At 39.5% G+C, this 24,096-nt stretch overlaps 1 pseudogene; it reads right to left on the bottom strand.

Moving 5' to 3' along the window:
* Positions 1-2,135: 2,135 nt before the first annotated feature.
* LOC101349758 (cytochrome P450 2C18-like) overlaps positions 2,136-24,096 on the bottom strand; it is a 70,474-nt pseudogene continuing 48,513 nt past the window's right edge.

The following is a 24,096-nucleotide window of genomic DNA, read 5'->3' on the forward strand; positions in this document are numbered from 1 at the left end:
TGTGATTGACTTATTTCAATCAGCGTGATGCCCTCCAGATTCATCCATGTTGTGAGATGCTTCAAAGATTCATCATTGTTCTTTATTGTTGCATAGTGTTCCATTGTGTATATGTACCATAGTTTATTTATCCATTCATCTTTTTATGGGCACTTAGGTTGTTTCCATCTTTTTGCTATTGTGAACAATGCTGCAGTGAACATAGGTATGCATATGTCTATTCATGGGACGGCTCTTATTTCTCTAGGATATATTCCTAGGAGTGGGATTGCTGGATCATATGGTATTTATATTTCTAGCTTTTTAAGGAAATGTCATATAGTTTTCTAAAATTGTTGTACTATTTTGTATTCCCACCAGCAGTGCATAAGAGTTTCAATTTCCTGCAACCTCTCCAACATTTGTTATTTTCTGTTTTTCTGATTCATGCCAGTAATGTCAGGGTGAGATGGTATCTCATTGTAGTTTTGATTTGCATTTCTCTAATGGCTAGTGATCACGAATATTTCCGCATATGTCTGTTAGCTGCCTGAATGTCTTCTTTGGTGAAGTGTCTGTTCATATCCTTTGCCCATTTTTTAATTGGATTATTTGTCTTTTTATTGCAGAGGTGTTAGATTTTCCTACAGATTTTAGAGGTTACACCTTTGCTGGATATGTCATAGCCAAAATTTTTTTCCCAGTCTGTAGGTTCTCTTTTTCCTGTTGGTGAAGTCTTTTGATGAGCATTTAAGTGTTTAATTTTTAGAAGATCCCAGTTATCCAACTTATCTTCTGGTGTTTGTGTATTGTTAATTATGGTTTATATGCTGTTTATGCCATACAGTAGGGCCACTAGCATTGACCTTATTTTTTCTTCCATGATCTTTATAGTTTTTCATTTTATATTTAGGTCTTTGATCCATTTTGGATTAGTTTTTGTGTATGATGTGAGATACGAGTACTGTTTCATTTTTTTACAGATGGATATCCAGTTTTGCCAGCACCATTTGTTAAAAAGACTGTCTTTTCTCCATTTAATGGACTTTGGGCCTTTGTCAAAGATCAGGTGGCCATAGGTAGATAGATGGATTTACATCTGGGTTCTCAATGCTGTTCCATTGATCAATGTGTCTGTCTTTGTACCAGTACCAGGCTGTTTTGACTACAATAGCTGTATAGTAGGTTCTGCAGTCGGGTAGTGCAAGGCCTCCTACTTTCTTCTTTTTCTTCAATAATACTTTCCTTATTTGGGGCCTCTTTCTTTTCCATATAAAGTTAATGATTAGTTTTTCATCTCATTAAGGAATACTGCTGGTATTTGGATTGGAATTGCATTGTATTTGTAGGTTGCTTTGGGTAGAATTGACATTTTCACAATGTTAAGTCTACCTATTCATGAGCATGGTGTGTTTTCCCATTTATGTAGTTCTCTTTTGGTTTCTTGCAGTAGTGTTTTGTAGTTTTTTTTTGTATAGGTCTTTTACATCCCTGGTTAGATTTATTCCTAAGTATTTTATTTTTTTTAGGGGCTATTACAAATGGTATTGCTTTCCTGATTTCCTTTCCATAGTTCTCTTTATTTGTATGTAGGAATCCAACTGATTTTTGTGTGTTTATCTTGTATCCTGCTACTCAGCTGAATCTTTCCATTAGTTCCTGTAGTTTTCTTGTGGAATCTTTAGGCTTTTGTATGTATAGTATAATATGTTCTGTGAATAGGGATAGTTTTACTTCTTCCTTAACAATCTGAATGCCCTTTCTTTTTCTTGCCTTATTGCTCTAGTTAGGACTTCCAGCACAGTGTTAAATAGGATTGGTGTAAAGGGCATCCTTGTCTTGTTCCCATTCTCAGCGGGAATGTTTTCAGTCTCTCTACATTGAGAATGATATTGGCTGTTGGTTTTGTATAGATGCCCTTTATTATGTTGAGGAATTTCTCTTCTGTTCCTATTGCATTGAGAGTTTTTATCAAGAATTCTGTGGTGTATTTGAAGACGAAATCTATCAACCCATTTTTTAGCATTCTCACTTTGAAAGAACTGAATCACATCCCCAAGGACCCACTGATCTGGCCTAATAATGAGGATGTATCATGAATGGGAAAGCGCATGGGCATTGGGAGTGATGCTCGTGATCATGTACAAGGAGCAAGTTTACCCAGAGTAGACAGTATGCAAGTCCCAACTGATCTCATACATGTATCCTGTTTCCTGAATTACAGATGGATGTAAATTTCTATTACCTGCTGAAAAAGCCATGAAGTAGTCACTCTTTTTAAAGTTGCCAATCTCATCCAGAAAGTGACCAGGGTCAAATGTCTCTGGGTTGGGGAATTCTTTGTCATTGTGAAGCACAGAAGTCCGTGATGTTAATATGGTCGTGCCCTGGAATAAACAGACACAAATAAACTGAGTAGATCCAGGGTTTCATCTTTTTTTTTTAGTTGTCAAAGTCTGTAGTTGTCTGTTTATTTAGTGACTTCCCTTAACTATTTTTGCTATGACTGTCTTCCTGGATGTGTGTGTACATCTCTGTTTCTTAGCTTGTGTTCACCTAGTGTTTTGACAGAGATTTCCTTGTTTCCAGGTGAAAAAAGAAAAAAAAAGCCATCTCGGTATTTTCAAAGACCTCCTTCAACACTTCACCAGGCTTGCACTGAGACTAGTGATCATCCAGAGGTGAAAGCATAGGGTCTTCTCAGGTAATTTCTTAGTATGCATCTTGCCCTGAGCATGCATGTGGTTTTCTCAACTCCCCTATAGGTATGATACTCTTGACAGCCTTAATTTCTGCCTCCATTTCTTTAGTGTGATACTAGAATTTATTTGGAAATGTAAACAGCTAAGCTTATTGAAAACAACCCTAAAGAAGCATAATAAAATTTGGAGACCTACACTGCCAGATATCAATACTTATTATAAACCTTAGGCCCCAAATTGGAAAGAACACAAAATCCATCTAGTTGCACACTTAGGCCTTTTTCATTTCTTCCATCCTGTGTTAGTAGAGGACTGGAATCATACTGCGAATATGGAACTTCAAGAGCACTGAGATGCAGTGTAGGAGAAACAAATCTTACCTTGGGAATGAGGTAGTTTCTGAATTTGATGTCTTGGGTCACTGCGTGGGGCAGGTTGGTGGGGATGAGGTCAATGTATCTCTGGATCTTGTGTACCACAGCATCCGTGTAGGGCATGCTGTCCCTGTCCTGCATACAGGGGCTCCAGTGTCAGCCAACCACACGGTCAATCTCTTCCTGGACTTTAGCTGATAAGACATACGTAAGAACTAATGAAAAGGAGAAAATTGGCACAGTTGCCGTAGCAATTCAGGGTTACGTGAAGCATTCTGAAGGTGTTCCAACACTGTTATAACCATTACTTATATGACCAGAAATACATCTAGACAGAGCGAGAGAATTGCTGTAATATAGACACATTAGCTCTCCTACAAGCTAGGCATGAGTGTAAATCTGTACATACATATACATTAGCCTACAGGATAACTAATACAAAGAGAAAAGGTTAAACGTTCCAAAATATAAATAGCACATAATTAGCTCAAGAAATTACTATTCTCGCAGAAAGAAAAACAAGAATCAAATGTTAATTTTATGTAAAAATAATATAGGATGCTTCAAAAATTAAATTCTACTATCATATCTATATTTAGATTTGCGTTTGTGTGTGTGTTGTGTGTTTGTGTGCAATTTCTCCTACTCCCCCAAGACAGCCACTTTGAATCATTCTTCTGAAATTTATGTTCATAGTTCTAAATAATGACTCTTTTATTTCTTGATTTATCCATTTTTAGACAATATCTAATGACATCCTTGTAAGGATGATGATCATGTACATCTGTAATACCAATCCCTTAGGAAATAGATGCATGCATACACAAACAAACACACACATGCTTCTAATCACTCGATTTTCCCCAATCTATTCCATCACAATTCTGTTTATATCAGTATTTATTATTTACATCCTTAGGACTACATAAATATTGTTCACTGATGAGATTATGTTTCAATTTTTGTACATTATTGGACTTAAAAGTATCTATTTCACGTCCCAGACTTTCTCAATGATTTCCAAATGCTCAGGTAAATGTTTCAAATTCCTAGTAATAATTTACTAATTATTGGGAAACCTTAGATAATCAATCACTTCCCTTTTGTTGTTGGTGGCTTCCCTCACACCTGCTGTATCCACTAGTCCATTCTGAACTGGTTGTTTCCTAGGCCTGGTGCCCTGTCCCATTGTCTTCGAGTCAATTCTGAGTCATAGTAACCCTATAGGACAGAGTAGAACTGCCCTATAGGGTTTCCAAGGAGTGGCTGGTGGAATCGAACTACCAACCTTTTGGTTAGCAGCTAAGCTCTTAACCACTACATTACCAGGTCTCCAGGTGTCCAGTAGCCTTCCTGAAGCTTTCCTGCCATACATACCCTCCCGTGGAATCCTGACACTACACCAGAGCTTTATCACCTTGCGTACTGCCCACACTGTCCTTCCCTTCTCTCAGTCATCCTCCTCTATTGTGCAAAGTTGTCTCATTTTTATCTCTTCATCAGACTTGAACAAATTATACATGGTGTCACAGAAATTTAAATAGTGAAGCTTCTCTAAGAGAAACGAGATGGAAAACACTAGAAATGTCTTGTCAACTTCCTTTCTGAATTTCACCCTGCCCACCATCTGTGGTAGTACCTGTGACCTCTGGGTACTCTAGCAAAAGCAGAAGTCCATATCTCAGGGTAGTGCTTGTTGTCTCTGTCCCAGCGGAAAACACATCAGTTACAGTGATTATCAAGTTTTCAATAGTAAATACAGACTGTTGATTGTCCTTTTCCTAGGAATGTTATGTAATAGTTTGACAAATTATTTGCCAGCATATTTAATTTCAATGAGTTCAAAATAACTCAGATTATTTTAAAGTTAAGCAAACTTCGAAATTAGAGAGTTCTTTTTTAAGAAAAACTCCTGTATGGTATGGCAGACACGGGAAATTAGATGACCCAATCTTCATTTCCTACCTATTTTTCCCTTTCTTGTCTAAAATTTCCAATTGTCAGCCTTTTGCAGCTAGGTGGGCCATGCAACATAGCTCTTGCCAATGAGATATAAGCAGAAGCCATGTGGTGCCTCTTCTCTTTCTTTCTTCTTACTCAAAACACAGATATGAACGTACAGATGGGGAAGATATCATCTTGGGACATGAGGACTTAAGCATGACGATGAAAGCTTGTATACTAAATATGGTGAAGAAAAATAGATGGTACCTGACTCCTTGCCTGGCCGAACATGAGACTCCTTGTATGTGAGATAAATAAACCCAGTATTTGTTTAGGCCACACTGGGTTTTCTCTTATTTGTAGACAAGCACAATCTATTATTAAATGTAATATTGAGGAAATAGCCAATTCAAACTGAAATACCAGAGAGACCTTAGGGGCCTCCTTAACCTGGGATAATTAGAGAGGCTTCAAAGCATTAGGAATCCCCTCTATATGTGAACAAAATACAGAGAACTTAGGTAGGTGCAGTTTTCTGGAAAGGTGTCTACACCTTTTATCAGATTCTTGTAATAGCTGGATCCCCAAAAGTATAAGAATCATTCATTGCTGTAACAGCAGAGGAGGCAGACAGAGGAAGTAATGTGCTTCTTCCTCCAGTTTCTTCAAACCATTGCATCTCCTTTATTGCATTCCATCTGGAACACACGATTTGAGAGGTCCAGCTCAAATTCCAGGGCTACTTCTTTGAATGTCACCTCTCTCAGCATCTTTGACCTCTTCCCATTTTGGCCTATTGACTGATTTCTCATTTCTGCCCAGTGCTACAAAGTAAGTGGTCACCATCTGAATCTTTATCTTGTTGGTTCAACTTCACAAAGAGGACATCTGCTCTCATACTGAATTTCCACATAATCCCCTATGTTTTGGCACTCTCGGGTCTCTATGAGTCGGAATTGACTCGATTACAACAGATTTGGATTTTTGGGTTATAGGCCTCCTATGACACAAACTCTGGTGGCGCAGTGGTTAAATCCTAGACTGCTGACTGACAGGTTGGCGGTTTGAACCCAGCAGCTGCTCTGAGGGGGAAAAGAACTGGGGATTTGCTCCTGTAAAGATTTTAGCCTAGGAAACCCTGTGGGGCAGTTCTATCCTGTCATATAGGGTCACTTTGAGTCAGAATTGACTTGATGACAACCAACAACAATTGGCCTCCTCTGACACAAACTCTTAACAGAAATCAAAGCCTTCCCAAATACAGCATTCTTCACTTCCTATTTTTTAAAAATCTATTTCTTCTAAAATATTGCTTCTTATTTGATTTGCATGGCACTACCTACTTGATTGTCCTCCCATATTTCTGACAATATGACAAGATGGACAACCTTCATTTTATTTCAGACACTTCTGCGTTTCTGTGGTCCACACTTTCATTGAAACTAAGTTTAAATAAATGAACAATCTCCCAGTGGGTCTCAATCTCCGTTTTCATCATACAGATAATTCTACAGAATTTCCAGGATAATTTCCCTAAAAATTATTGGCATTTTATTCCTGTGCTGACTCCTACATGTACCCAATCAAATAAAAACTTTCCATGTCAGTATTCATGTTTATATGTTACCTGACAGACACCAAAAACCAACTCCATATCTGTCCAGATTCATTTTTGGTTACACTCAGTTAAGGCTTCTCTCTTCCATTCACCTGATCCTATTGCCACCACACACCTTTGAACTCTGCATACACCATTCAACCCATCTGAAATGCCCTCTCCAGTTCCTCATTGCAAATATTCTTCCCACTCTCCCATACACTGTGTGCAACGGTCATTTCCATCTTCATTTGATGGTATGATATTTTGTATTTTCTGACTTGTTTGTAATTGTTTCTGTTTCAAGTGTGCATTCTGTTTCTTTTTAGGCTGATTACTAGTACCTAAAGAACAAGGTCCATGTACTCTGTTTAACCGTTCAATTTTAAATTATTCCATGATGTTTAGTGCAGATCCATGCACACAATAGGTACCTAAAATACCTGTCAAACATCACTTGCCTGGTCATTTAAACATCCCTATCGAGTACAGAACTATTCAATGAACCACAAACTGCACAAACAAACAACTGAGCGACCTCTAACATCTTACCTGTTCCATTTTGATCGGGAAACAATCAATGAAGTCCTGAGGATTGTTAATGTCCAAGGTTTCCTGGTGTTCTTTCACTTTCTCCAAAATATAACTTTTTAAATAAGCAATATTATTAAAGAGTTTGTTATGACTCCCTGGCAAGTAATCATAAGCAAGGGAAAAGTATTGTAAGCCTAAAAGAGAAAAAAATCTTTATTAAATAAAAAAATATTTCATGAAGACATATATGCCATATGCTCAGCCCTAGTTAGAAACTGAGCCTATAAGGATGAACGAAATGTGTTCTCCAATTTGAGGGGAAGCTTTTTACTGTACATATAAAGTAATTCTCTATGCTTACTGAAAGAATCGAGGGAGAACATTGTGACCAGAGGATCAAAGATGATAATCATTTCCTATACTCATACATCATTTCTGCAGTATAAAAGCATCTTTATATCAATCCTCTAAGTTTTTTACATTAATTCTTCCCTACAACCATGAAATAGAGAATGGCACAAATTAATATGATTCACATTTTGTTGACGAGAACATAGGTTAAGGGGGTTAGACAACCTGATATAGATCACAAAGCTAGTTGTGGCTGCTTGTACCTCTGTCAAGCGGACTCAGAAATAGAATCAATATTTTGGAACTAGGAGGGGCTTGAAATTACCATGACACCTAACTTAGCATTTTAGGGGTAAAATGACTATGCAAAAGAGCAGTTAAGTGACTTTTCTAAGATCATGCAATTGTCATTTAGGCAGAGTGCAAGACGTGCCAGCTCAGCACAGGGTAAAATCGTCATGTTTGTTCATGGTTAATATACCATAAAACCCAATAATTTTCTCATCCTTAACTGAGTTACCTTATCAGGTAGAATCACAGCTGACGCATCAAACATCCCTATGTTAGATAGCACTTCTAGTAGCATCTGTGGTCCCAAACATTCTCCTTCCCTTATATTCTAATTTATAATATTTCTGCCAAGTAATTTGATGAGGAGGTCACTAAGTGTTGAATGCAAGACAAGCCTTGTGGGTAATGGAAGTGTTTCAACAAGGGCCTTGGATTTCCATTGAGTACTATGGACATGCTTTTGGGCAGTCATCAAAGTAGTTTATGGAAAATGGATTTTGGGGTTTAGTGGCAAAATAACTGGACAGGGAGCCCACGGGCTTGAAGACAGATCTATATTCTGGATATTGTTTTCCAGTCTGTAAAATAAACGGCAGGGTTAGCTTTTGTTCACGTTCACTCCATGACCCTGTCTTTGTTATCTGGTGCTGCTATACAACAGAAATACCACAAGTGGGTAGCTTTAACAGATTTATTTTCTCACAGTCTAGGAGGCTAGAAGTCCAAATTCAGGGTGCTAGCTAAGGCTTTCTCTGTCAGCTCTGGAGGGAGGTCCTTGTCTCTATGACCTTCTGTCCCTCGGCAATCTTCATGTGGCTTGGCATCTCTCTTCCCCCATCTCTGCTTGCTCACTTGCTTGTTTAATCTCTTAAATCTCAAAAAAAATTGCCTTAAAACACACCCTACACTAACAGTGTCTCATTAACATGACAAAACCCATTCCCAAAAGGGATTATAACCACAGGTATAGGGATTAGGATTTACAACATATACTTTTGGGGGATGCAATTCAATCCATAGTAGACCCTAAGCCGGACTTTTGCATTCAAAATTCACAGCTTGGTCCATATAGAATTTTGTACTTGTCAGAGAAAGAAACAGAAATGATTTCTCAGGAAGAAAGGAGCTTCACCTCACCTGGATCCATGGGGAGCTCAGAATCCTGATGTGTTCATCTAATTTTCCCAACAAGTTAAGAAAACTCTGATCTGTATAATCAAAATGATTCTGGAAAATAATGCAGCAGATCACATTGCAGGGAGCATAGGGCAGAATGAAAGTGGGATCACAGGGTGAGGCTAAAGAATTGGAAACATTTAAAAAGTAACAATGAAATGCACATATAAAACTCATTGTCTTTCAGATGACCAAAACCAAACCCCTTGCCATGAAGTTGATTCCTACTTTCAGGAATAAACGTACGAAAGAAAAAACATTCTTGTTGTATGAGTCAAAAAACTAACACAAACGCACAAAAAGTATGAGGATAGATTTGTTTGTCTAAAATAAATGTAAAATAAAACATTTTTATTTCAAACTTAAATTACAGGTAGTGAAACCAAAAAAGGCTAAATTGCTACGTGGAATTCTCTTATTCCTTCATTTAATACAGGGAAAATTTTTTTTTACTGCTCTATGAAGTATTATTTAACATCTGGAACAGCCCCAAACTTAATTTATTTGGGCAAAGGCTGCCTTCTTGTAGACTTCTAGGATATTGCTGTATATAGCCACCAAACAGAATATGTTGTTAGCTGCCATGAGCTGGCCCCTGACTCATACAGTATGTTATAACATAAACTTAAAAATTTGATCATTATTTAGGTCAATTCCATCATATTCGAGATAAAGAAATTAAAGCAGAGAAAATGTTTTTTATTTGTGGGGGATCTATTAAATGATTGATAAACGTCACATATTAGAAGGCTGCATATTCACATTTGTAGATGTAATTAGTGAGACCTGAATTAAAACTGTTGTGAAGAAATGATAGAGTACTAGGACACCTGTTGAGTTAGCTATTCTTCTGCCAGTCCCATTTCAGCTAAAAACTGAAACACTGCAGGGCTCAAAGCTTTCAGAAAAAATTTTATTTTAGCTAGGGTGTTGGGGATATTTCGGAAGTCTTTGGGATTTCTTGGTGTGTGATTCACAGCTACAATTTGATTTTCTATCTTTCTCTCCATTTGAAAGAAGGAATTAAAAACCAGCGTAATTTGGAATCCAAGCTGAAAATCACAGTCTATGTGAGATGCACTTTACAGGTCATTAGAGCTAGTACCCAGTGCTGTCCAGTCGATTCTGACTCAGCGACCCTGTAAGACAGAGTAGAACTGCCCCATAAGGTGAGACTCAAAGTCTTCTATCTTCATGACTTCCTCATTTGGAAACAAACAAAGCCTGGAAAGAATAGGATTAAAAGAGCCTTTTATACCCACATGGTGTGCACAATCATGTGCTCTCACATACAGCGTAGATACACAAACACCTCCCTTTCTGTGCTTCAAATCCTCCCACCTCCACCTGTGGGCTGATAGTCCCTAACCACAAGGAAAGGCTTGGATGTCCCTGTAATGTTTCCAAAGACCCCACTAGAGAAGAGAGTAGTCTGTTAAGGTCGGAGATACAGAGTAAAGAATCACCCACCCTTGGATTTTCTCAACTCTTCCACTAGGCAGAGGGCTTCCTCCTGAACATGGTCCTCAATGCTCCTCTTCCCCATCCCGAAATTCCTCAGATTCATGAGGGAGAAGTGCCTGGTCTCCTTCCACTTCTTTCCGTTGCTGAGAATGACTCCTACCAGGCGAAGGAACAGAAACTAGGAGGGAGATTCTTGGCAAGTGTCATGGATTAAATTGTGTCCCCCCAAAAACATGTGTATCAATTTCGCTAGGCAATGATTCCCAGTGTCGTGTGGTTGTCCTCTATTTTGCAATAGTAATTTTACCTTAAAGAGGATTAGGGTGGGATTGTGACACCACCCTTACCCAGCTCACATCCCTGATGCAATATAAAGGGAGTTTCCCTGGGGTGTGGCCTGCACCACCTTTTATCTCTCAAGAGATAAAAGGAAAGGGAAGCAAGCAGAGAGTAGGGGACCTCATACCACCAAGAAAGGAGTACCTGGAGCAGAGTGTGTCCTTTGGACCCGAGGTTCCTGCGCAGAGAAGCTCCTGGTCCGGGGGAAGAACTGATGATGTTGAGGACCTTCCTCCAGAGCCGACAGAGAGAGAAAGCCTTCCCCTGGAGCTGACGCCCTGAATTTGGACTTCTAGCCTACTTTACTGTAAGGAAATAAACTTCTTTCTATTAAAACCATCCACTTGCGGTATTTCTGTTAGAGTAGATCTAGACGACTAAGACAGCAAGGAAGACGACGCTGACACAGGCAGCCACGTGGATGGGCCAGGCTCTGCCTGAGTAGCTCTTCAGTCCCTGTTCAGTCCTGCCCACTCGCCATTATCACTGCCCCAGGCATGCACAGGCACACCTACCAAGTCCTTTATGAGTTTTTTCAGTCACTGGGAAACTGCCTCTTCCAGAAAACACCTCTCCTTGATCGATCAGGGCTTCCTTCACTGCTTCATACCCAAGCAAAACCACAGGGGGCTTCATGCCTAAAAAACAGTGTGAACACTGGGCCATAGGCTTTTGAGAACCGGGAAAAAGAAAGAAGACACAAATATAAGCTAAAGAAAGTCACTATTTCCTCTATATACTGTGTATGATTCATACTGATATTCTTATTATTATTGTATAGTTGATATTTCCTTTTGCTACAAAGCTTCAAATATTTCTGAATATTACATATCCATTTGATGGTGATTGTTAAGGTTGCCATTTAAGGAGGGCCTCCAATATGCCAGGCTCTTGGTCCTCATATTATTACAACTGATCATCACATCAACACCTTGAGCATGTTTGTTTACCACTATTTTACAGATAGAGAAACTGAGGTTATGAGAATTTAAATTTAGTTCCTGGTGTCCCACAGCTAATAAATAGAAGACACAAATTTGAACTGTGGCTGGGTCGACCTCTTACACTTGAGCCTTCTGATGCCAATGCCCACCGTTGGACCAATATCCAGCAGACTGATTCGGGACCACCTGTAAACCTCTTTCCCTGGGAATTTTATGCAGTACCACTGTGGTGGATACTAAAAATTCATGTTTTTAAAAATCAGTCCATATGATACGAAGCCCACCCCAGTGTGAAATCCCTGGGTATTGCTCACACAGAAAGAGGCTGTGCCAGGACAGGCAGCATCTCATGGAAGAACCATTCCCTCCATCCTGCTGCATTCCCAGGCCACAGACAGCAACTCTGGGCAGAGTCCAAAAGGATGCGGTCACCACCAGGGCCTCCCTGATTACTGCTTTATTTCACTCACTCAGGCTAGTCCTCAGCCCATCGCTGTTCCCTTGACATCAGGTCAAAACTACTTCTTAGGAGAAGCTTAATTTTCCTGGCTAATCTAAACAAAACACATGGCTGATACAGTAGATGACTCTTCAATGCACTCTCTAATCACAAAACACTTCCAACACCATTTACCTTCAGCCAAAATATCACAGCAAATGAATGTGAAACAATGAAAGGCAGCCATACTCCCTACTTTTGCCATGTCACCACCTTGTTAATCCTTATAAATTTGCTTCTGTCTTACAATGACCTTAATATTTATCTTCTTCCAAAATGTATTACTTCATTCCTCTATTTCTGACAATGACCAGATTAAAAAAAGCAACAGAAACAGCAAAATCCACCGGGAATATTTTGTTTTACAGTGATCCGTATTAATACTTTACCATAAGAAATAAATTTTATTTAAAAGTAGGGATTGATTTGCTTACCCCCTGCAGCCACTGGAGGAGGATAAGGTATACTTACTTTGTATAAAGATATGCTGATATTCTTTGCATCTACTTGTAGGATATTTCCAATAATCGGGAGAGGAGTGGGGCCAGATGGGAGCTTCCCTTTCCCATAGCTCTGTTTCCAGAGTGAAAAGAGAAGCAAACTGGAGAGACAGAGCACCAGGACCACAACTGGATCCACTGAAGCCTTCTCTTCACATTCAGGCAACTATGAGCTTGAAATCGAAAGCTTTTAAAACACTTACTGTGAATGCAACTCATGACCGAAAGTCACCAATCAAGTAGACTCACTGTAGTTCCTTCTGAGTGGAGTTTACATAACTACTGCTACTTGCAACAACATGAATGAATCTCTCAAACATAAATAGTAAGTGAAAAAAACTAGATTCGAAAAAAATACATAATATATGATTCCACTTATACAAAGTTCACAAACAAGCCAAAGTAAACAATGGCATGATAGTGGATACCTTTGGGAAGTGGATGGGAGGTGGTGAGCAGGAGGAAACAAAGCGATTCCTGGAAAAATTCTTTTTCTTTTCTTTTTTTACCTGTTGTTGGTTACACAGATATGTTCTCTTTGTGATAATTCATTTAACTGTACATTTAGGACTAGTGAAACTTCCTCTATGTACATTATGCATCAATGAAAAGGTTTATTAAAAAAAAATCACTGTTCTAATCCACAACTCGGGCCAAACTGAGGTTTGCATTACCCTGTGACCGTGGAGGTTTCACACTGATGCCTTCCTGCCATCTATTTGGGCAGCGATGGGAAGTCACCGAGCTGGGAGTTGGGAAACCTGGATTCTAAGACAAGGTCTTGTACTGATGCATTGGTGACACTTTACCTGACTGAGTCACCAATTCCTAAAAATTCTTAAAAATAAAGCAAGGATCAGACTAGTGGACCTGAGATTCACTATGATTCTCTCATTCTAAAAAGAGGAAGGGCCAGGGAGGAACCTCAGTGGAAGGAAGAAGGAGCAGAGCAGACACCCATCTCTCAGGGATAAAGTGATTGCTCTAAAGAAACCAGTTGAGTTTATTTTACCTTAAATAAGGTAGTTAAGGTGCTTTTACAATTCAGAGCTCTGTGAGTCAAGTAGCTGAGTCACTGATTCTCTTTGTTTTCGATAAAGGGCACAATGAGACCTGGACTCATGCAACTTCTAAAGATTACAGAAGCAAACTTTTCTGATCTCCATTTTAATCAACTGTTGTTTCAATTATTAACTCAACTGATGTTTATTTTAAAAGTCACTGATTAGGATGAATCATGAAATATTGCATCATAATACACACTCAGTAAATGTCGGTGATCCAGTTGACCTGAAAGTTTTGCTTGCAGGGAAGCATGCAGGAGTGAGGACTGGGCAGTGTTTCCTTCTGTAGTACATAGGGTCACTATGAGTTGAAACAAACTCAATGGCACCTAACAACAACAACAGAAACAAATAAGAAAAGTTGAAAAAAGAACAGGCGTGTGGAAATTTTAGAAATTCCCAAGTAAATTTTGTGTGAAACAAGCCACTCAAATGGAAACTTCACAATATTTACAACATACTAAAAATGAAATCGTTACATATAAAAAATGTATGGAAGATTTATAGCACATATAATATTTCACAAACTAAAAATAAAAAAGAGAAAATGAGTTGGATATCCAGTTTAGAAAATGAGAAATGGAAATGTTTTATTTTTGGCACAGGTAAGATAGACATCATAAATGATGATACCATTTATTAAAATTTTATGTAAATTTGAGATAAAAACTTGATCAGTGTTGCTAAATAAAGTTAAGACATGATTGGGAAAAACTGAGAAACAGAAAAGTAAACAGAAGGAAGGCCGTAATAAATATCAAAACTCAGAAAATCAGGATACATACATAAATCCAACAGCTGATTACAGAGTGGATTGAAAAAAAATAAAAGAAAGAGAAATACATGATAGAAAATAAGAAAGAGTAAAGATACAAAGCAATAGAGGAAATTAAGACTCTAGAGAGCCAACTTTTAAGTGTCAGTACTGTCAGGTCCCCTACTTGTTCTTCTTCCTCTCTGACCCCCTACATAGTGGGCTCCAGTGCACTCTCCTCCCCAATTTAAGACTTGTTTTCTCCCCCAGACACTAAATTAGAGATCTTGTTGAGAAGATCCTGTAGGAAGAATCTTCTATACAGAAGGATTTGGGGCAATACTTGTGGTTTTATATGTGACTGAGGTGGCAGAGATGTTGAACTTAGCAAAGACTTCAAAGCAACTTTTATAAATATATACAAAGAACTGAAAGAAACCACATTTAAAATATTAAAGGAAAGTATGATGACACTGACTCATCAAATAGAGAACATTATTAAAGAGAAAGAAATTATACAAAGGAACCAAATGGAAATTCTGGAGTTGAAAAGTACCTTAACTAAAATGAAAAAAATCTACTAAAAGGGCTCAACCACAGAGTTAAGCTGGCAGAAGAAAGAATGAGCAACTTTGAAGAAAGATATTCAACCTGAAAAACAGAAAGAAAAAAAAAAAAAGAATGAAGAAAACACCTCAGAGACCTATGGGGCACCATCAAACTACCATTAGTTATTTTACCTGTAAAATGTGTACATGGACAGCACCGGCTGACAGAACACTGGTTATGGGCAATGCATGGAGAGCAGTCATCTGCATGATTCCTTCCCCTGAGAAAAGAACTCCCCCTGACAACAGAGCAGGAAGGATCCCTCCCCGAGATAAAAAGAAGCACATGGAGACCATGAGAGACCTGGTAAGACTGATAAGGTAATACGTGCTTCAACTGGACTGGACTGTTCACTGATAAATGGAAATCCTATCCTTCAAGGGGCTTTGAGTGGAATCCTGGACCAATGGTGAGAGATGGGGGACTTTAGGCCGTGAGGCCTTTCCTTCAGCATGGGATGCAGAGAACCCTGAGAGTCAGCACTGCCTCAGCCACACAGGGAAAATGTCAGTCAGGCCTGCCTCCTGAGGGCCGTGTGTAGAACTGTCTCCAGATGAAGGGATGGGCTGACCGATGTCACACATCACCCTCCGCTGTTCATTCATTCCACACTAGGGCTACAACGCGTTAGGCTCCATGATAGGACATGGGGACTCAACAGTGAGCATAACTGTCCTTGTGGGCTCGCAGTCTAACGGGAAAGACAGACACAAATTTTTGTTAAAATCAGTCTCTGTTGTGAAGGAAACAAACTTAGGGACTCAGGGAGATAATAACAGAGGGACCACAGGAGACTGATTGCTTAGAGAGTCATTTCTGAGGAGGGGACATTTCAAACTAGGGATGGAAGAAGGGAAAGTGCACTCCAGGCAGAGGGAACAGCATAGGCAGATGCCCAGAGGAGTAGAGCCCAGTGTCTGTGACTTTGGAACAATCCCCATGAACAGCACCCAGGGACCACATGTCCAGGTCATCCCTTACCCTTTCCCAGCACTGAAGTTGCTGTGCTCTGAGCTCTGGGCTCTGAGCAGTGGGCCAACTCTGTGATTCGGGCACTGAACCTGCTCTCTTAGCTCTACTCTGTGAGCTTTGGCCCCTGGAATCTGGACTTCAGGCTGTGGGTCTTGGCACTGGCTGCTAGGATGGACCTTGGGCTGTGCTCTGGGCTGTGATCTCTGTGGAGATGAAACTTCAGGCTCTTTGCAGGGACTGTGAACTAGGGGGGCCACAGGCTCTGCTGTAAGCCTGGGCTTCCGGCCTCTGGGTCCCAGCTTGGTCCTGTCTCCTGGCCTCTACTTGCAAGGGACTGAGCTCACTTTTCTGTGCTTTGTCCTTTATGCTACACAGGGCTGTGAGACTGCAAGTTAAGCTGAGTTGAGGCAGCTGTTTCAGAACTGAGAGTCCAGTAAGCAAAGTGATTTTCCAAGATGATCCACCTGGGCAGCAGCCATGTTGCGTCCACTCTAATATTGAGTGCTTCTCCTACCTGTGGATGGTTCCTGTTATTTTGCTGTCCCTGAGCTTCACCAGGCCCTTCCCTGTAGCCGAGGGGAAGACAGATTGGAATTCGAGCTCCCTCTCAGCCACAGCCTACCAGAACTGAGTGCTGCATGTGACATGCGGACACTGGTCCGGTGAGTGCCAGGCCCTCCAGGTCCACAGGGCACAGAGCCCAGCTGAGCATCTTAGCCACCCTCACAGCTTTATTTAGTGGTCACAGTAACACCAGAGCGGGGACATGAATTCTAACACTTAATGTTCATTCCTCCTCATCGCTGATCCTCTCGATATTCCCCTACAGGTTGGAGCTGCTCCTTGACATACTTTCTCTCACTTCCAATCCAAATCTGTAGTAACTCTAGGTGACACTCAGCCAATGGAGCTTTTCTGCTGTCTTTTATTTCTTGCTTGTATTTATCATTATGAGGATCAACATGGCCTCTTTGGACTCTATTTTTGTATTTCTTATGTGTTTTATACACAAAAGCAGAAAAACCTGAGAACCCAGCAAATAATAACACTTTTCTTTAGAACAGAAGTTTTAGGAGGAGAAATGGCTGTGAATTAGCACACATTAATACCTGGGTGGTGCAAAAGTTCAGTGTCCTTGGCTGCTAACTGAAAGGTTGTGAATTTGAGTCCACCAAGAGGTACCTTGGAAGAAAGGCCTGGGGATCGACTTCTGAAAAATCAACCACTGAAAACCCTATGGAGCACAGTTCTATTCTAACCCACATGGGGTTGCCATGAGTCAGAATCGACTCAATGGTAACTGGAAAAATTATAATTTTTTGTTCTGTTTCCAAAGGATAACATAATAATAACTCAGATAAGTATTAAGGCGTGGAGTGGCCAATACAAGAGTTACATGGTATAGAAAATAGGAAATAAATTTATGCTGAGAAACTCAGGAAACTCTCCTTAACGGAGGTTAGGTTTTCATTGGCTCTTGAAGGAATAGGAAGATGTGGAGAGAAGTCAGAGAAGGTATCTGGAGTGGTGGGAAGGAGGTGAACATTTCCCCAGTGGAGGGGTTGTAGGTGACAGCACAGCAACGGTCAGATGGTCTGCCCTTCTTCAGACAGGAATGAAGCAGAGCTGGTACCAGGGCAGCACATAGCCAAATCCTTTGACAACTGTGGTAGTGTCGATGTCCTTTGGGTCAACCAGAGATTTCAAGGTAAATTTCTGTAAAACTGTGGTCAGGAATAAAGACAACTCCATGCAGGCCAGGCCCTCTCCCAGACTAACTCGTTTTCCTGAAAATAACAAACTTAGAGGTTTGATACTCCTTGAACACTATGTTTTTCCTCAGGTAGAAAGAGAATATGCAGTAACTATTTGATGTATGATCACACAAACTGATGGATAAAAGGCAGGATGGCAGAAAAGATGGTTGGATAGATAGAAGGATGGAAGGATGGCCATATTTGCTATCCACTTAATATCTCCTCTTAATGGGTAGCTTTCATTCAACAAGTATTTACCGAGTATCAGCTTTTTAAGGTATTCCTACATTATTACTGTTCTTTGACGTTTCAAGTTTCCATCCATCTTTTTCTAGAAACACACTCACATTGCTTGTCCAAGGAGATTAAAGGGGGAAGAACTAAGAGGAGGGGCCTAGGGGCCTCATATCTGTGTTTCCCTGTCTGCCTATCTGTGGCATAAATTCGGCCAAAGATTGTTTTTCCCTTGTGCTTTCAAAAGCACATGTCTAAACATGCCACTCCTACACTTTACAACTTTAAATGGCTCTCAGTGACTGTTTTATGGATTAAGGCCCAAATTCATTGACTTGACCCTTCACATTATGTTACCAATCTGACTTCAGTGACCTTTCCTTCCACTTTTCACATCTACACCCTCAGTTCTAGTCATACCCACTCTTCATCAATTTCCAACACACCATGCAGTTTCAAGATTTATCTTAAGCCTTTTTCTTTTCGCTAAGATGCAGGTCTCTTACACTTCATTCAAGACCTAGGTCAAGTGTCATTTTCTCTTTAAAATGTTGTAATCCCTTTAGGCAGCATTGGAATCTTGACCTTGATTGGTTTCATTAGCATCATAATCATCATATGCATACTTCCATTGAAGCATGGATCAACTTGATCATAATTCTATGATTATTTATTTTTTAATCCTACTAAAATGTGAGTTCCTTAAATGTCAGTCCCAATGTGGATACCAAAAGCCAAATAATAAACGAAGGCGATTCCATGACCAGAGACTCAGCCGACACACTGTAGGTATTAAAATCCCAGTATCCAAGAAGGAGGATCATGATTAGAGGAATATCACAGTGCTCTGGAATCGCTGCAGTGAAACTATTCCTTTTTGCTGATGACATGATCTTTTTTTTAAAAATTATGATTTAGGTGAAAGTTTACAGAGTAAACTAGTTTCTCATTAAACAATTAATACACATATTGTTTTATGACATTGGTTGTCAACCCCGTGACGTGTCAACACTTCCCCGTTCTCAACCTTGAATTCTCCATTTCCATTCGTCCAGCTTGCCTGTCCGGTTCTGCCTTCTCATCCTTGTCCCTGGGCTGATGTGTCCATTTAGTCTCGTATAGATGGTTGAACTATGTGTGTTATTGTTTGTTTTATAGGCCTGTCTGATCATTGGCTGAAGGGTAAACCTCGGGAGTGACTTCAGTACTGAGATAAAAGGGTGTCCAGGGGCCATACTCTCAGGGTTTCTCCGGTCTCTTTCAGACCAGTAAGTCTGGTCTTCTTTTGTGAGTTTGATTTTTTTTCTACATTTTTTTCCCGCTCTGTCCAGGACCTGATGACACAATCTTATATACAGAAAACCCCAAATAATTCACAAGAAAGCTACTAGAAGAGAATTATCTATGTGAGATCAAATTGACAACAGCAACTCAAAAGGCTTGATGGGAATCCTAGGGGTCAGTGAGTTGAAGACAATGGTGATAGAATAATTCGGAAAAGGACAGTGAGAATAGCAGCACAACTGGAAAAATGTAATCGATGTCACTGAATTGTACATGTAGAAATTTTTGAAATGGTGTACCTTTGGCTATGTATATTTTCACCAAAAAAAACAAAAACAAAAGGTTCTCCAAGGTTGAGAAGGGAGAGTGTTGACATGTTGTGGGGTTGTTAACCAATGTCATAAAACAATATGTGTAGTGACTGTTTAGTGAGAAACTATTTGTTCTGTAAACCTTCACCTAAAGTACAATAAAAAAACAACAAGAAAAAACCAAAAAAAAAAAAAAAAAGAAAGCTACTAGAGCTAGTCAAAAAATTCAGCAAAGTAGCAGGTAAACACACAAAAATCAGTTGAGTTTCCACATATCAGCAACAAGCATTCTGAAAAAGATATTAAGGAAACAATTCTATTCACAATAACATCTAAAAGAATAATTAATATACCTAGAAAATATAACCAAAGAAGTGGAAAACTTGAACACCGAAAAGTATAAATCATTATTGAAAGAAATTAAAGAAGACCTAAATAAATGGAAGAACATTCTGTGTTCATGAACTGGTAAACTTAATATTGTTAAGATGTCAATATTACCCTAAGAAATTAATGGATTCATGAATTATCCATCAAATTCCAACATCCTTTTTACAAAAATGGAGAAGCCCACCCTCAAATTTATATGGAACTATAAAAGACTCCAAAAGACATTGAAGACTTTTACCAACTTCTGCAGTCTGACATTGATATCGAACTTGCAATCAGGATGCATTGATAATTACTGGTGATTGGAATGCCAAAGCTGGAAACAGAAAAGAAGGATTCGTAGTTGGAAGATACGGCCTTGGTGATAGAAACAATGCTGGAGATCACATGACAGGATTTTGCAAGACCAACAACTTCTTCATTGCAAATATCTTTTTTTCAACAACATAAACAGTGACTATACATGTGGACCTCACCAGACGGAATACACAGGTATCAAGTTGACTACATCTGTGGAAAGACGATGGAAAAACTCAACATCATCAGTCAGAACAAGACCAGGATCCGACCTCAGAACAGACAATCAATTGCTCATATGCAAGTTGAAGTTGAAGCTGAAGAAAATTAGAACGAGTCCATGAGAGCCAAAGTATGACCTTGAGTATATCGAACCTGAATTTAGAGACCATCTCAAGAATAGATTTGATGCATTGAACACTAATGACTGAAGATCAGAGGAGTTGTGGAAGGACATCAAGGACTTCATACATGAAGAAAGCAAAAGGTCATTAAAAAGACAGGAAAGAAAGAAAAGACCAAAATGGATGTCAGAAGAGATTCTGAAACTTGCTTTTGAACACTGAGTAGCTAAAGCAAAAGGAAGAAATGATGAAGTAAAAGAGCTGAACAGAAGATTTCAAAGGGAGGCTGAAGAAGACAAAGTAAAGTATTATAATGATATGTGCAAAGACTTGGAGTTAGAAAACCAAAAGGGAAGAAGACATTAAGCATTTCTCAAGCTAAAAGAACTGAAGAAAAAAATTTAAGCCTCATGTTGCAATATTGAAGGATTCTATGAGGAAAATGTTAAATGATACATGAAGCATCATAAGAAGATGGCAGGAATACACAGAGTCACTATACCAAAAAAAATTGGTCTACATTCAATGATTTCAGGAGGTAGCATATGATCAAGAACCAATGGTACTGAAGGAAGAGGTCCAAGCTGCGCCGAAGGCATTGGCAAAAAGCAAGGCTCCAGGAATTGACAGAACACCAATTGAGATGTTTCAACAAATAGATGCAGCACTGGAAGTGCCCACTTGTCTATGCCAAGAAATTTGGAAGACAGCTTCCTGGCCAACTGACTGGTAGAGATCCATATTTATGCCTATTACAAAGAAAGGTGATCCAACCAAATGCGGAAATTATCGAACAATGTCATTAATATCACACTCAAGTAAAATTTTGCTGAAGATCATTCAAAATCGGCTGTAGCAGTACATCGACAGGGAACTGCCAGAAATTCAGGGTGGATTGAGAAGAGAATGTGGAATGAGGAATATCATTGCTGATGTCAGAGAGACCCAGGCTGAAAGCAGAGAATAGCAGAAAGATGTTTACCTATGTTTTATTGACTGTGTAAAGGCATTTGACCACATAGATCATAAAAAGTTATGGATAACATTGAGAAGAATGGAAATTCCAGAACACTTAATTGTGCTCATGAGAAACCTGTGCATAGATCAAGAGTCAGTTGTTTAAACAGAACGAGGGGATACTGCGTGGTTTAAAAGTTAGAAAGGTGTGTGTCAGGGTTGTAACCTTTCGCCATACTTATTTAATCTGTATGCTGAGAAAATAATTCCAAAAGCTGGACTATATGAAGAAGAATGAGGTATCAGGATTGGAGGAAGACTCATTAACAACCTGCGTTATGCAGATGACACAATGTTGCTTGCTGAAAATGAAGAAGACTTGAAGCACTTACTGTTGAAGATCAAAGACAATAGCCTTCAATATGGATTACACCTCAACATAAAGAAAAGAAAAATCTTCACAACCGGACCAACAAGCAACATCAGGATAAACAGAGAAAAGATTGAAGTTGTCAAGGATTTCATTTTACTTCGATCCATAATCAACATCCATGGAAGCAATAGTCAAGAAATCAAACGACGTATTGCATTGGGCAAATCTGCTGCAAAAGACCTCTTTAAAGTGTTACAAAGCAAAACTGTCACCTTAAGACTAAGGTGGGCCTGACCCAATCATGGTGTTTTCAATCACCTCATATGTATGTGAATGCTGGACAATGAATAAGTAAGACCAAAGAAGAATTGATACCTTTGAATTATGGTGTTGGTGAAGAATACTGAATATACCACGGACAGCCAAAAGAACGAACAAATAAGTCTTTGAAGCAGTACAGCCAGAATGCTTCTCAGAAGGAAGAATGGCAAGACTCCGTCTCACGTATTTTGGACATGTTATCAGGAGGGACCAGTCCCTGGAGAAGGACATTATGCTTGGTAAAGCAGAGGGTCAGCAAAAAAGAGGAAGACCCTCGATGAGATGAATTGACATGGTGGCTGCAATAATGGGCTCAAAAATAGCAGTGATTATGAGAATGGCTCAGGACTGGGCAGTGTTTCGTTCCGTTGTACATAGAGTAACTATGAGTTGGAATTGACTTGATGGCACCTAACAACAACATAATATATATTATTTGTAAATATACATTTATACACACATAATTATGTAGATATATATGTATGTCTATACACCTATTTGTTACCTTAAAAATGCAATGCAAAAGTATAGTGGCTTCTTCCGGAGGATAAGCTGGGAGAAAGGTAATGGATGATGGCACTTCTCTTTTATACACTTCTAGACCCACTGCTGTTGAATCGATTCCAATTCATGGTGACCCCATTTGTTACAGAGTAAAATAGAGCTCCACAGAGTTTTCTTGACTTTCTTTACAGAAGCAGATCACTAGGCTTTTCTTCTGTGGCACCACTGGGTGAGTTCAAATCACCAACCTTTGGGTTAGTACTCGTGCACAAACTGCTGCACCACCCAGGGTCCTCTGCACTTCAAGACAGGCAGAAAAATCATGACTAATTTGAATTGTATGAAATATTCAGTGTCTTAGTCATGTAGTGCTGCTATAACAGAAACACCACAAGTGGATGGTCTTAACGAAGAGAAGTTTATTTCCTCACAGTTAAAGTAGGCTAAAAGTCCAAATTCAGGGCATCAGCTCCAGAGGAAGGCTTTTTCTGTCAGCCTTCTTCTCTTCGGTGTTCCCCTGGACTAGGAGCCTCTCTGTGCAGGGACCCCAGTCCAAAGGACACACTCTGCTCCTGGCACTGCTTTCTTGATGGTATGAGGTCCCCCTGTCTCACTGCTCACTTCTTTCTTTTATATCTCAAGACACTGCCTCAGGATACAATCTAATCTTGTAGACTGAGTCCTGCCTTACTAACACAACTGCCACCGATCCTCCCTCATTAACATCATAGAGACAGGATTTACAACATATAGGAAAACCACACAATACCAGGAATCATAGCCCGGCCAAATTGATACACACATTTTTTGGGGGACATAATTCAATCCATGACATTCAGTTACCTATACTTCAGAAATGACATGAAGATAACGACTTCAGGACTATCGAATCAAATTGCCATTGCACTTTCATTAAGTGTAAAAAAATTGTGGTAGAGAATAGATGTGATCATTAAGTTGTGTGTCAACTTGGCTGGGCTGCGATTCTCATTGATTTGGCAGTTATGATGTAGTTTGGCAGTCATATGATAATGTAATCATGTCCATGATGGGATCTGCTGTGAGTAGCCAATCAGTTAAAAGGGAGTTTTCTTCCCCAAGAAAATGTGGCCTGCAATGAATATAAATGGACTTTCTAGCAAGGTCCCCAGGCTTTTGCTCACTCTGAATCCTGCAGCTGGCCCCTGTTCATCTTACCTCTGGTTCTTGGGACTTTAGCTAGCAGCTCACC

This window comes from Trichechus manatus, unplaced genomic scaffold (assembly GCF_000243295.1).
Source record: "Trichechus manatus latirostris isolate Lorelei unplaced genomic scaffold, TriManLat1.0 scaffold00007, whole genome shotgun sequence".
Classification (NCBI taxonomy): Eukaryota; Metazoa; Chordata; class Mammalia; order Sirenia; family Trichechidae; genus Trichechus; species Trichechus manatus.